Genomic DNA, 13020 nt, shown 5'->3' with positions numbered 1-13020 from the left:
GTACATGCACACATGTGCATGGAGACATGCAGTTTCATGTCAATGAGTGGATAGCCTGGAGGTAAACAACTGGTCTTAGACCACTTTTTAAGATATTCTTAATGGTTTCCAGAGTACATACTGTAAACCTGTGATTGTGCGGGCAACAAATGTACAAATGCATATTCCTTTTCTGTACTCTGAAAGAAAAACAGATAGTTTTGTGGCGCAGAGTTGGCAGATAGATAAACAGTCCCAATTTAAAAATACATAAGATGATGAATAGAGTTTCAGAAATGAACCATAGTTTATCTTGTTAATTCTTACTGTGTCTGAGTAGTGATGAAAGGAACAGTGCCAGAACTCAAGGATATGATGAATAAGAAAGAGCAAAATGACAACCAAAGGCCCTGGTGACCAGAAAACAAGCTACAGTTTGTCCCCCAGAGAAAGACAGTGATGGGTTGAACTTGCCATTATAGGGAAGATTAAGTGTCCTTGGTTCCTCAGTTAGTTAATTATACACTCAAATCTTCCCAGTATATCACATAAGCCAGGCGTTTTGCTTTTGAATATCTGTATACTGACTGCTTGGATTGCTTATTGGTTATTTCTCTTGACAGCTCAAACCTGAACATTAAATCCCATTGGCAACAACTATCTGTCAAGAGCAAAAAAAATAAGAGTTGTGTATTTAGTTTTCATTATAGAAGTGCTTGTAGTTGAAAAAATATGTACCTGTCAAGTTCTCGACATCTCGCTGGGGATGCAAGCAATGCTGTTGTGATTTCAAAACCTGGCTGACAAATTCACGTTCCAGTAGTAAAGACAAATCAAGGTTTTTTTCCTTTTTTTTCTTTTTTTTTTCTTTTTGCTTTTTTCACCGCTTTGACAGTCATACATAACAATTTGAGACCTAAGTGACACTTTGATGCACTATTCCATTATTAAGTGGAATAGTCACTATAGAATAGATGACGGGCCTGTACTCAAGGCATTGTGAATTAAACAGCTTTCAACAATGGGGAAAATCGAATGGCCTAAAGAATTCTGAAACATAAAAAAATAATGATTAAAAATGTGTTTCAGAATCAGCAAGACGTATAATTTAAAATAATGGCAGGTACTGAAATTCAAACTAAAGAAAACAAAGTATATTTTAGAAGAACCTTTAAAGTTCAGAGGAAACATTAAATAATTAGCAAACATCACTAAACCCACAATTACAAATTTTAAATATGACTCTTTGATGAATCTTAGAAAATTAGCATGACATAAAAAATCCTACAAAATTTTAAGATATGAAGGCCTAAAACCTTTCTCCTGTGGCAATACTTTAACAATATATTAATTGACTAGTTTTGTGCTGGCATTTCCTGTGCCTGAAGGTAGAGTTTTCAACCAAAGTATCATTGACTTAAAGTACTTAAATTAATTCTTTTGTCAATAACTATACAGCTAATCAATACACCTGGAATTAAACAACTGTTTTTGGCCAGAAGGCATGCAAATCCCTGGTCTCTTTTTGTTACAATTCATTAATCAGTCAGCCACTCCCAATAAAAGGTCTCCCTGTTTGAATCAGAAAGTTTGATACACAAAACTGCCCAGAGTGGCAAGTAGAATAAGGAAAACTAAGAAAGGTTTCCAAACTGATATTTTTACTGAGAAAATAAAATTTCAAAAGCTACATTGATAACAATTCATGCTATATTTTTAGTTAATAAAACTTAAGTAGATATTTTTTCCTATTAAGATAAAACTCAAAAATGTAATACTTCTTATACCCCAGAGCATAATTCTTCATATATTATCTTTTAGGTTTAAGATTTTTAAAGGCTAAGAAATTGCTTTTCAAACATTGATCCAGTGAGATTACTGAAAAAAAAAAAGAAAAAACACCAAGCAATGAAAATTCTATTAATCCACAAAGTTCTAAAATATTTGCTACAATACTTATCTCTGTGCAGTTCTGACAACTATATCAAACTGATCTCTATCTCCAAATAGGATGTGGATTACAATTTCAGTGCTTAGTACTCCAAATCTTATATTTTTTTTCTTATTCTGCGCTAGAAAGACAAAATTGAATTAGTCCTTTATCCTTTTCAACCAGTAATCCTACAATGCATATAAAGCCACATTAGGACTGTAGTGTGCTTCATAAAATGGCATAGAGCATGACTCATATTTCTGATCAAAAAAACCTCAAAAAATCCTAAAAACCAAACTTTCTGATTTGGTTATGATATGTTAAAAGATAAAGATGATTTGAGCAAGTTACTAAAAAAGATTTCTTCAATATCCTACTTTTTCATTCCAAGGCACTAAGGGAGCAAAAAAGAAATGTAATTATATGAAATAAAATAAGGATTTTCTTAGTTAAAATTCCTGGCCCTTCACTGATTGCAGTAAATTATAAATTATGCAGTCAATGTAGGCCAACAAAAGAAGACATCTTCAAATCTCAGTCAAAGGTAATTACTTAAGTCGGCTGAATGTTCCCTTTTCATAGAGTGTGATCTCTCTTTGACAGCTCACACTGACAGATGACCTTCTCACCGACGTTCTTATCCTTCGGATCATGAGCAGTGTGCCTCTCTCCCTGAATATCTCTATATATTTGTGACACTAAGCTTTCAAATACAGCTATTGACAAATCAGAACATCAGTCTAAGTGCTGGTCTTCCTATCACTCACAATAAAGTAGCTATCACTTGTGGTGTTGTAGAGCAAGCACATCTCTGAAAAATGAGTTCTCACCAAGTGCTAATTTGACACAGCTCGCTTGCCTTCCCATAATTGCTCTGTCATTGTCAGTTGGCAGTTCGGGCTCATTCCTGGAAGCTGTGCCGTACAATTGGATACAATTACTCCCATTTACCACCACTATTATGCCACTGATGTTGCCCAGTTCGCATATTGACATGCCTCATTAAACCTGGATGCAGGCCATTAATGAACATTGTTAGCATTTCTCTTAAACTTTTTGCCTCTAATAAACAGTCAGTGTTCCATGAAGGAGCACTGCCATCCTTGTGATATGATATTTATTATCTTATGGGGGAAGGGGACTCTGCAAATGGAAACTATCCAGATGCTGTGAGAGAGATATATGGCTAGATCAGTGTAGAATAGCCCTGATCAGGAGGACCTTTTCCATCAGGGGCATCCTACCATTAACCAGGTGACCTCTCCTATCCAAGAGAAGACAGGAAGGATAAACACAATAACCTCGGGGCAGCCCAGTTGGTGCAGGTTTCTCAAGGTTGCCCTGGCTCCTGTGGCTTCACTCAGCCCCCTCCTACCCCCAGGTGGTGCTGCGGGACGCAGCAAAGAGCATTTTGCCCTGGGTCCTCAATCCATTATGTCCAGCCACTCCGACGTGCATTTTTATTCAGAGATAATTATGTGTTGATCAGAGAAGTCAGCGGCTGTCACCCATATGGCAGGCACACCTGCAGTGTGACATAGGTGGTAACGATGGCATGCTCTTGAGCTGTCATGACAGGGACAGGGACTTTATTATGTATATGTCACCATTTCTCTTAGGGAAATTATCCTTTTCCGTACAATGACAATAATGAACCTTACAACACTTTCATAAACCCTGTTTCCAGGCCCTTTTCTTGACCTTCATTAAAACTCTGCCTAACAAATTCAATGCTTTATGAGCAAAATGCAAACTTTCCAAGCAAATGTAAGTGAGCTTTTGGAGCTTCTTGTTAACCACTTTGCACTGTTAAGCCCCTTGGAGAGTCAAGGACCCTGCAGAGCACATCTGCTCCTTCATGAGGACCATGATCATGTACAGAAAGACTATGAGAAGGACTAACTAGCTTTTAAGTTTAGAAATCTGGCTGGGTCTTAAAGAGTTTTAGGAGAAATATTGTATATTTGAGTGTTAAAGGGAACCCTTTTATTTAATATAGAATAGAATATTTTCAGTTGGAAGGTACCTACAATGATCATCAAGTCCAATTGCCTGACCAATACAGTGTTCAACAAAACTTATTTTATTAAGGACATTATCCAAATGCCTTTTAATCTCTGACATGATTGGGGTATCAACCACCCCTCTAGAAAGACTGTTCCAGAGTAATATAATACAGAATTATATTACTCTAGAATTACTCTCACTCTCCTCTTGCCTTTCTTTGCTTCATTCTTTACATATTTCCTTCTGCTATTTGGTTCATGGCACAACAGAGTCTGTGGAACTGAAAGCAAAGAAGAGCAGACAGAAAGGCATTCTGTATCCAGAGAGAAGGAAGAAGAAAGAAAGGGAAGTGAGTTCATGCTATTTCTCTCAGGCATCTGCGAAAGTCATATCTAAGTATCAAAAGGCGAAACTGAAAAGGTCTTATAATAATGTCTATTATTTAGGTGGTCTTTTAACGCAAAACCTTCCAATTACAGTGTTTTCAGTTAAAATTAACGATCAGGGCATTAGAAAAATTATGTTACCAAATTGGTGATATCATTGCCTATTTTACAGCTAAGTTTTATTTTCTTAAAGATTCAAGAATTTGAATATGCAGTGTAAGTTGACATTCTCTGAGTTATCTTTCACACAGCTATTCATGTGAGTGCATGTGTGTAATAAGCCTGCTTGCTGTGGTTGTGCTTAACATATTTCTCCCATTTTGATATATGCAATTCTACTATCTGCAACATTATTTCAATAGCAAGAGGGTACTTCAGAGTAGAAATAATTTCTTACATGTGAATGCTGTCTATGTGTCTAGAGAGAACAGAGGGTCAAGGGAATATAGCTTTAAATTTGCATTTTAAATTTAAAGGGATTTGGCAAAAGGTGCTAGCAAAGAAAAAATTAAAATTTGGGAGAGTTGCAAATTTATGAACTTTCTCAGTTTCTTTCAAATGTAAATATTGTACTGTTGAAAGTGCTTGCCGGCATGTATATGAATTCTGGAATAACATGACCTTTGTTCCAGCTGTGGTCTAAATAACCATGTAGAATGCAGAAGTGTATAAAAAAAAATCTGAAAATTTTAACTGAATAAATTTTTTATACTTAATAGATTACTATTTTGTTCACATGGGTTTGGATAGTTTTCTCCCTGATAGCCACAAGTTACCTTGACAAATACTAAGGCTAGGAAATTAAATTGGATTTAGGATCATAGAATCATAGAATACTTAGGGTTGGAAAGGACCTTAAGATCATCTAGTTCCAACCCCCCTCCCATGGGCAGGGACACCTTACACTAAACCATATCACCCAAGGCCTCGTCCAACGTGGTCTTGAACACTGCCAGGGATGGAGCATTCACAACTTCCCTGGGCAACCCATTCCAATGCCTCACCACCCTAACAGGAAAGAATTTCCTCTTATATTCAATCTCAACTTCCCCTGTTTAAGTTTTAACCCGTTACCCCTTGTCCTATCACTACAGTCTCTAATGAAGAGTCCCCATCCCCTGCATCCCTGTAGCCCCCCTTCAGATACTGGAAGGCTGCTATGAGGTCTCTATGCAGCCTTCTCTTCTCCAGGCTGAACAGCACCAACTTCCTCAGCCTGTCTTCATATGGGAGGTGCTCCAGTCCCCTGATCATCCTCGTGGCCCTTCTCTGGACTTGTTCCAACAGTTCCATGTCTTTTTTATGTGGAGGACACCAGAACTGCACACAGTACTCCAGGTGAGGTCTCACAGGAGCAGAGTAGAGGGGCAGGATCACCTCCTCTGACCTGCTGGTCACACTCCTTTTGATGCAGCCCAGGATATGGTTGGCTTTCTGGGCTGCAAGCGCATACTGCCAGCCCATGTTCATTTTCTCATCCACCAACACCCCCAAGTCCTTCTGTGCAAGGCTGCTCTGAATCTCTTTTCTGCCCAACCTGTAGCTATGTCTGGGATTGCTCCAACCCAGGTGTAGGACATTGCACTCGGCATGGTTAAACTTCATGAGGTTGGCATCAGCCCACCTCACAAGCTTGTCAAGGTCCCTCTGGATGGCATTCCTTCCCTCCAGCCTGTCAACTGAACCACACAGTTTGGTGTCATCAGCAAACTTGCTGAGGGCGCACTCAATCCCGCTGTCCATGTCACTGACAAAGATGTTAAACAAGACCGGTCCCAACACCCATCCCTGAGGGTCGTCACTCATTACTGCTCTCCAGCTGGACATTGAGCCGTTGACCACAACTCTTTGTGTGCAGCCATCCAGCCAGTTCTTTATCCACCAAGTGGTCCATCCATCACATTGATGTCTCTCCAATTCAGAGACAAGGATGTCGTGTGGGACAGTGTCGAACGCTTTACACAAGTCCAGGTAGATGACATCAACTGCTCTACCCCTGTCCATCAGTTCCGTAGCCCCCATCACAGAAGGCCACCAAATTGGTCAGGCAGAATTTCCCCTTAGTGAAGCCATGCTGGCTGTCACCAAGCACCTTGTTGATTTTCATGTGCCTTAGCATGCCTTCCAGGAGAATCTGCTCAAAGATTTTGCCAGGCACAGAGGTGAGACTGAGTTCTCAGGTATATTTTTAATGAGTTATAGTTTAATTAATCAGTTAACCACCACAATTACAAATAGCAATATCATGATGCTACATTTAAAAGTGGAAACATACTATGCCTTATGATCCACTAAATTCCCTAAACTTCTCGTTGGTGTCATGGTCAGTGTTTTAAGAGGCTGTAGAAGTATTGCACACTCACTAGAGAAGAAAATGAGTGGAGTATTGCAGGTAACTGAAAGTTGATTAAAATGTAGGCCATCAAAAAGCAATCGTCAGAGCTGGTACTACTCAGGGTATAAAAGTTAACTGTTTTGAGAAACAGAAATAAAACTTACAAAACAAGAGTGGTCAAATCTCAGTTTATATACGGAAATAATTTCACAAATAGCCTAACAGTGGACTGCTCTGGGTTACACTGCCCAACATACATGTAAGACTGTCAAATGAATATATATATAAGCTCTCCCATCTTCCATTCAAATATTAATTGAATCCAATTTAATTCATTAAAAATAATCAGACTGCAGAACAGAATATTATAGTTGCTGAAAGTATGATTTGCACATCAAATTAAGCTGGTACACATAACTTCTTTATCTCAGATATGGATGTGTTATTAAAAATAGTCAGTGAAGCAGTAATATAACACAGTTTTTTTCCAAATATTTTTTGAGTTGGGAGTAGAATATTTGCTAACTGGGAGGTAAATGGTCTTGTCTTGTGATGATAAAATTCTGACTTTTCCAAATCTGATCACTGTTCTTCAGTCTTTGTGAGGGAAAACCCCTCACAAACATCTAAGGTTAGGTAAGATCCAAAGCTAACAAAAATAAATGAAACATTGTGGTTTTTCTTCTCTTCCCATCTGAGTAGGAATGTACAACATGGCAAGAGCCATATGGGTCACAGGGTCTCATCTGCATGTAGCAAACCATGATGTAATAAATAATCTGAGAGTGTTTCTACTTTCACATTTCCTGTGAACAACACAGCACCCATCCATCTCCTAGGCACATATGAACTGGTGAGGGCAAAAAAATCCAAACACCTCAAAAATTTAATGTCAAAAGAAAAGAAGAAAAGCAACTAAGCTAGCCATTACTGCTTTTGATTCCTGAAAGAGTAAGGAATTAATTATGAGGTCCTATGTAGTAAATCCATGTGAGAAACTGCTGGATATACATTTTGATATCCATTTTGTTCTATGGCAGTAGCAGGGTGCCTTCATCTCAATAGCTTATGTTTTATATTCCATATATCCATTTATCCATTTCTATTCCATATGTCCATTTTATATTACATGTATCCATTTATCATGTTTCAGAGGATACTGATGACCTGCTTGAGAAGAGAAAAGAAAAAAAAACAAACAAGCCAGGACTTCATTGCTAAGACTTTTTGTTTTGTTGTTTGTTGGTTGCTTGATTGTTGGGTTTTTTTGTTGTTGCTTTTTGGGTTTTTTTGTGGTGTTTTTTTTTTGTTTGTGGGGTGAGGGTTTTTTTTGTTGTTGTTGTTGCTTTTTAAAACCACTGTCTCGCATTAGTAGCTTCTTTAATCATAGTATTCTTTAAATAGAAGAAAGAATTACTGACAACTGGTGCTGTCGTACTTATGAAGGCTTCCATGTTTCTTCTTTACTTAGAGGTTCTTCTGTCATCCATGGCAGCTTCAAACAGTTTAACCTTATGTCCTGGGTTCAGAGTAAGGTAAGTGACGGTGACGTTCAGAATATTTATTGGAAATATAGCCTCCTAATTAGAACTGTTGTTCTTGTAGGCAATAAATAAATAAATTTTAAAAAGACCTGAAACATCTATGTCTTCTGGTTCCAAGGGGAGCAGGCTAGCATAGGTTATTGTGCTATTGAGGCATTTCCAGCACAAATCAACATTTGAAGCAAACAAACAAATAAAACAGGAAATATATGTACCTTCATAGAGATTCTCTGTTGTTCATTCTGCTCAGGTAGTCTCCTATTTCTTTTCCAGATAAAGTCCACCCAGGGACAGCACTTTCAGTCTCCCAAATAGAGTGTTGCATACTTTATTAGGAACTTCAAAATCAGACAGGAGGAAAATCCGGGAGGAAGCACACTGGCTGGTAAATTAAAGTCTTAATTTTACAAGCTCTTACCCTCAAATGCAGGTTATCCTAATGACAATAGGTTTTTGCAGAGCAATAGTGGTACATCCTAAAGACATAATGAATCAGGTCCATACAGGGCAACTTAGCAGAGTGGTATTTGTATACACTGGACAATTACTCACATCAGGAACTGAAAAAACCCAAAAGAGCTGATCAAGCTTCCAAGTGTGATTCTGTGCAGTACTGCTTCATTGGAAGTGTATCTCCATCATGAAATGGACTGATATGTAGGGTTTCGTGAGCTAAGAGGGATTTCGATGGAAGGTCCATAGGAGGTTGTGCAATGTTGTGCTGGCTTCCAGCTTCATGCCAGATGTAGGCTCTTAGAATTTTAGTGACTTTAGTCATTTTGCATCCAGTCCTGAGCTGGCTCATGTCCAGTCAGCACTGAGTAGCTCTGACCCATACTTCAGCAGTTATCTGGCCTCTTTCTGGCTGAGAGTTGGAGGGTTTGGCCACCCCAGGGGGTCAGTGGCTCCTCTGTGCATGAAGCTCACTGCAGTTTCAGTACCTCAAAGACAAATCTAGCTGGACTCCACAGAAATCTTTGTGCTCACCTTCCTGTGCTTCAAACTCACTTTTAGTGACTAGGTAGGGATTGTTATGCAGGTTTTTTTCTGCAGAATAAATTAAATTAAAAAAATCCCCAAATAATTTAGTTTCAATGGCAAAGCAGTCTGATCTCCCTGATGCTTTACTACATTAAATGATTTTACCTCATATTTTTCATATATGTGCAAATATATATATGTATATATCAGCATGTAGAGTTAGCTTGTTCATGTATTTTACTAATTTGTTTACATTTCAGCTTATTCACATATTTATTTTCGAACAGAATTCAGAAACTTCTTTTAAAAAGCTATAATCTTATTTCAGTGGTGGCTTGTTCTGCAACAGATACTTGTAACCACTACCAATACCTACTGAAAATACCCAACCTAAAGAAATGGGCTCATGTATTTGTGTTCCCAAGCAAGTTTTTCTTCTTTTTTTTCAAAAATCAGCAGTAGTGCTCTATTATGTGTGCTGTCATACGTGAGGACACAGTAACCCTCTATATATTAGAAATTAAATGAGCTCTGCTGAAGCAAAAATAAAACAGCAAATGGAGATATTTGGAGCCTGAAACCAGGAGATGCTCATCAGCAGTTGACTCAACAGTTTCCTAGTTTACTTTCAGAATCATAGTATCCTCCTAGGTGAAAGTACCCTGCTGATCTTAAACAGAGCCCCTATTCATGGCCAAAATAACTGCATAGGGCAGTGGATTTTCTGTTGTATTTGGATTTCAAGACAGGAATGTTGCTATCTGATAATAAATACAATAGAAGTTCTTTGTTTCTGCAGGGACTGCAAATTATGAAGGAATCTGTTACTGGTCTGTTCAGTGTTATTGTTTAGAGACCTAAAACATGTATTGACGAGTCTTTAATGGCTTCTGTATTTACATTTCCCTGCAGAGATTCATTTAATTGGCAAAGTTGAAGATTTTTGTGCCTGATGTTGCATAATTTTTGTTTTTCTGAAGCATACCACAGTGCTCATTTTTGTGAAACAAAGGTTTGTTGTCTGAGGTCATGAGTCATTTGAAGGAAATATTTGCTTTACAGCATCATTCCAAATGTGTTTTGCCATGCTCAAAGACAGTACATAGTGAATAATGGCTGTTTCAGCTTTCCACCAGTCTAACAGCCCCAAATGCTTTTCAATTACCAGAGACTTCAGCTTGTTCTCAGTGAACTCAATTATATATTACAGAAATGATAAGTAAATAAAACTTAGGTTTTATTTACAGATAAACAAATAACTCACTGGCTCTAATGAAGACACAGCCTCCAGTCTTTGTATGAATGATAGCATAGATAAGACTCTCCTAATTTCAGCTGAGATGGCAATTTAAGAATTCCTCCGTTTTCCCAGCCTCCTGCTGCCCCTCCAGAAAACCTTAGGACTCCTGTCAAACTTATTCCATACCTGCTAGCTCCATATAGATGCTCCAGATGAACTATAACACTTACCCAGAAACCCTCCAGCTCAGCTAGCCACTCAAGAACCCATTCACAATCAGACGAAAGGAACAGATACTTTAATGCTATAATCCTTTGTCATATTATATATGCCTTTGTCATATTATATATGACAGCAAAACAGTACTGCGAGAGAACCTTACTTTCCATTTACTCTACTGAGAGGGATTTGATTGACTTGCTCTTGCAACAGAAACACCTAGACAAAGTCCAACACCCCATTTCTAATACTCTCCTGGAAAGTTTTACCATTATTAAGAATACCTACACTCTTGTTTCTTGAAGTCTTGGTTTCTGTTAGGTCATGCACCCTTTCAGGTTGCAAAAATGGTGGTTATAATACTGATCTCAAACCTAAATTCTGTGCTGTTATAATCAGAGCACTTTCAAAATTGTAATTTAATAACTATCACAGCACTTCCGTGACACAGAATATTACATGTGAGTAGTTATTTCCATTTTGTTCCTAAACACTAGTGAGTGCAAGGGGATACAGAGCATTCCATTAATTTTTGCAAATGTGATACCTGCCAGTGTCTGGGTTTTTCTGTGCATTGATCTGCTGCAGGAAAAGAAGGAATTCCTTCTTGTCTAGCCCACCAAGTGCCACTACTGTGTTTTTATAACAATAGCTTGACTGTAACTGAGCGTTTCATACCTCTACACCCATAGACTGGCAGTGACCAGCGCTCCGATTTGACAAACCAGATAACTGAGATGTCACAGAAAGTCTCAGAATTTGGAGCAGCTCCTACATTTCTCATATGATAGACTGAAATGTAAACCACTTCATACTGCATTTCAAAAACATATGCCAATTATATGTGTTTGACTAAGCTGTCTTTAAGTACTGTTTCAGACTTAGATCAATATTCCCCTTGTGGGGCAGAAATTTCAGCACCTCGCTGCTATCTTCTGAACAGCTGCAAACCACAGAACAAATGTACATTGTTTCCTCCTCCAGAGAGCCATCTGCCTGATGGATGCTCATGTCTGCTACTTCTCTGAGTCTGGTGGCTGGAATCTATGCCATGAGTTAGAAGATCTTATCTGCATACCCCAGTGACAAGTAAGGCAGAAGAAATAAAAGTACTCACAATTAGACCATATAAAAATTTGTACACATAAAGGCCTAGAACAAGGCTTTCCTGGTAGCTCTTGTTCTGGTATCTTACTTACTTAAAATGTTTGATTTTAATGACATCTTAATCTTGTTTTGGTAATTACATATGTGTGGATGTGAGGCTCCTACTCAAGACACTTTTTTTGCCAGCCAAAGTTACCAGTTGCTAGTGCCCTGAATGTCTCAGCTTTGCCTCTGTTTATTGCATACTTTTGTTCAACTTTTTGTTAATTGTTAAGATGATCAGATTAAGGTTTGTTTTTCTTTCTGTAAGTCTTATAGTATTTAGCACATATAAACTGTGAAACGTCAGAACTTCTACAATATAAGCAATATCCGATGCATTCGTTTTCATGCATTATATTTCACAGCAATGAGCTCTGTTTTCCGAAATAGTATGAGCTTTAACAACAACGGACGGTGAGCTCTCATAATGCTTTAATTTTCTTTCATTCTTTTTTTTTTTTTAAAGTTTGGATGTTGCAGTCCAACATTTATTGTGACACTGAAAGTGTGTGGTGCTGGGTCTCAGGATGGGAGAAGTACTATTTTAATAGTATTCATAGGTACTTTAGCATGCAATCACTGTTGACTGAAGATCTTTTGCATGAAGAATTCTCTCTTTGTGCAACAGTTAGAAAAATAAAGATTGTTGTTGTAGGTGGAGTTTTGGGATGGTCCCAAAACACAGGTACAGAATACTAATATTGCTGGTGGTGTTGCAAAGTAAATGTAAAGAAAGCCACCTTTTTTCTCCATAAATTTTCATTAAAAAACACACCAAACATGTTTTATACAAATACTCCGAAAAGTTTTCAGATTTCTAGGTGCCAGATATGGCACACTTCAAGCCAGACAGATTTTTATACTGAAGTCGTATAGAGAGTGATTAGTTAACATCTTTTTAATGATGAATTAATGAGCAGTAAAAGCATTGTAATTCCAGTATGTACAGAACCTTGTGTTTAAAGGCACAGGTTCAGTGAGAGTTGTTCTGCGACCTTTGTGGAGCCAGTAAAGGTTGGGTTCAGCACAGGCAACGTCCAATCAGTCTTTCAAGGTTAACTACACATGCCAGCCTGGGAAATGAAACAATTACTAACAAATTTTATAGGTATATTCTGTCAAATTTAAAAGGCGATCAGAAGTCTAAATGAAAATTATGCCTGAGGAAAGCATAAAAAAAAAGAAAAAAAAAGAAAGAAAGAAAGAAGAAAAGAAACGAGGAAGGGGCTTTTCCCCCCACTCCCCCT

The sequence above is a fragment of the Pezoporus occidentalis genome, unplaced genomic scaffold (assembly GCF_034315485.1).
Source record: "Pezoporus occidentalis ecotype Australia unplaced genomic scaffold, CSIRO_AGI_Poc_V1 ctg14, whole genome shotgun sequence".
Classification (NCBI taxonomy): domain Eukaryota; kingdom Metazoa; phylum Chordata; class Aves; order Psittaciformes; family Psittacidae; genus Pezoporus; species Pezoporus occidentalis.
This window is presented reverse-complemented; position numbering follows the sequence as displayed.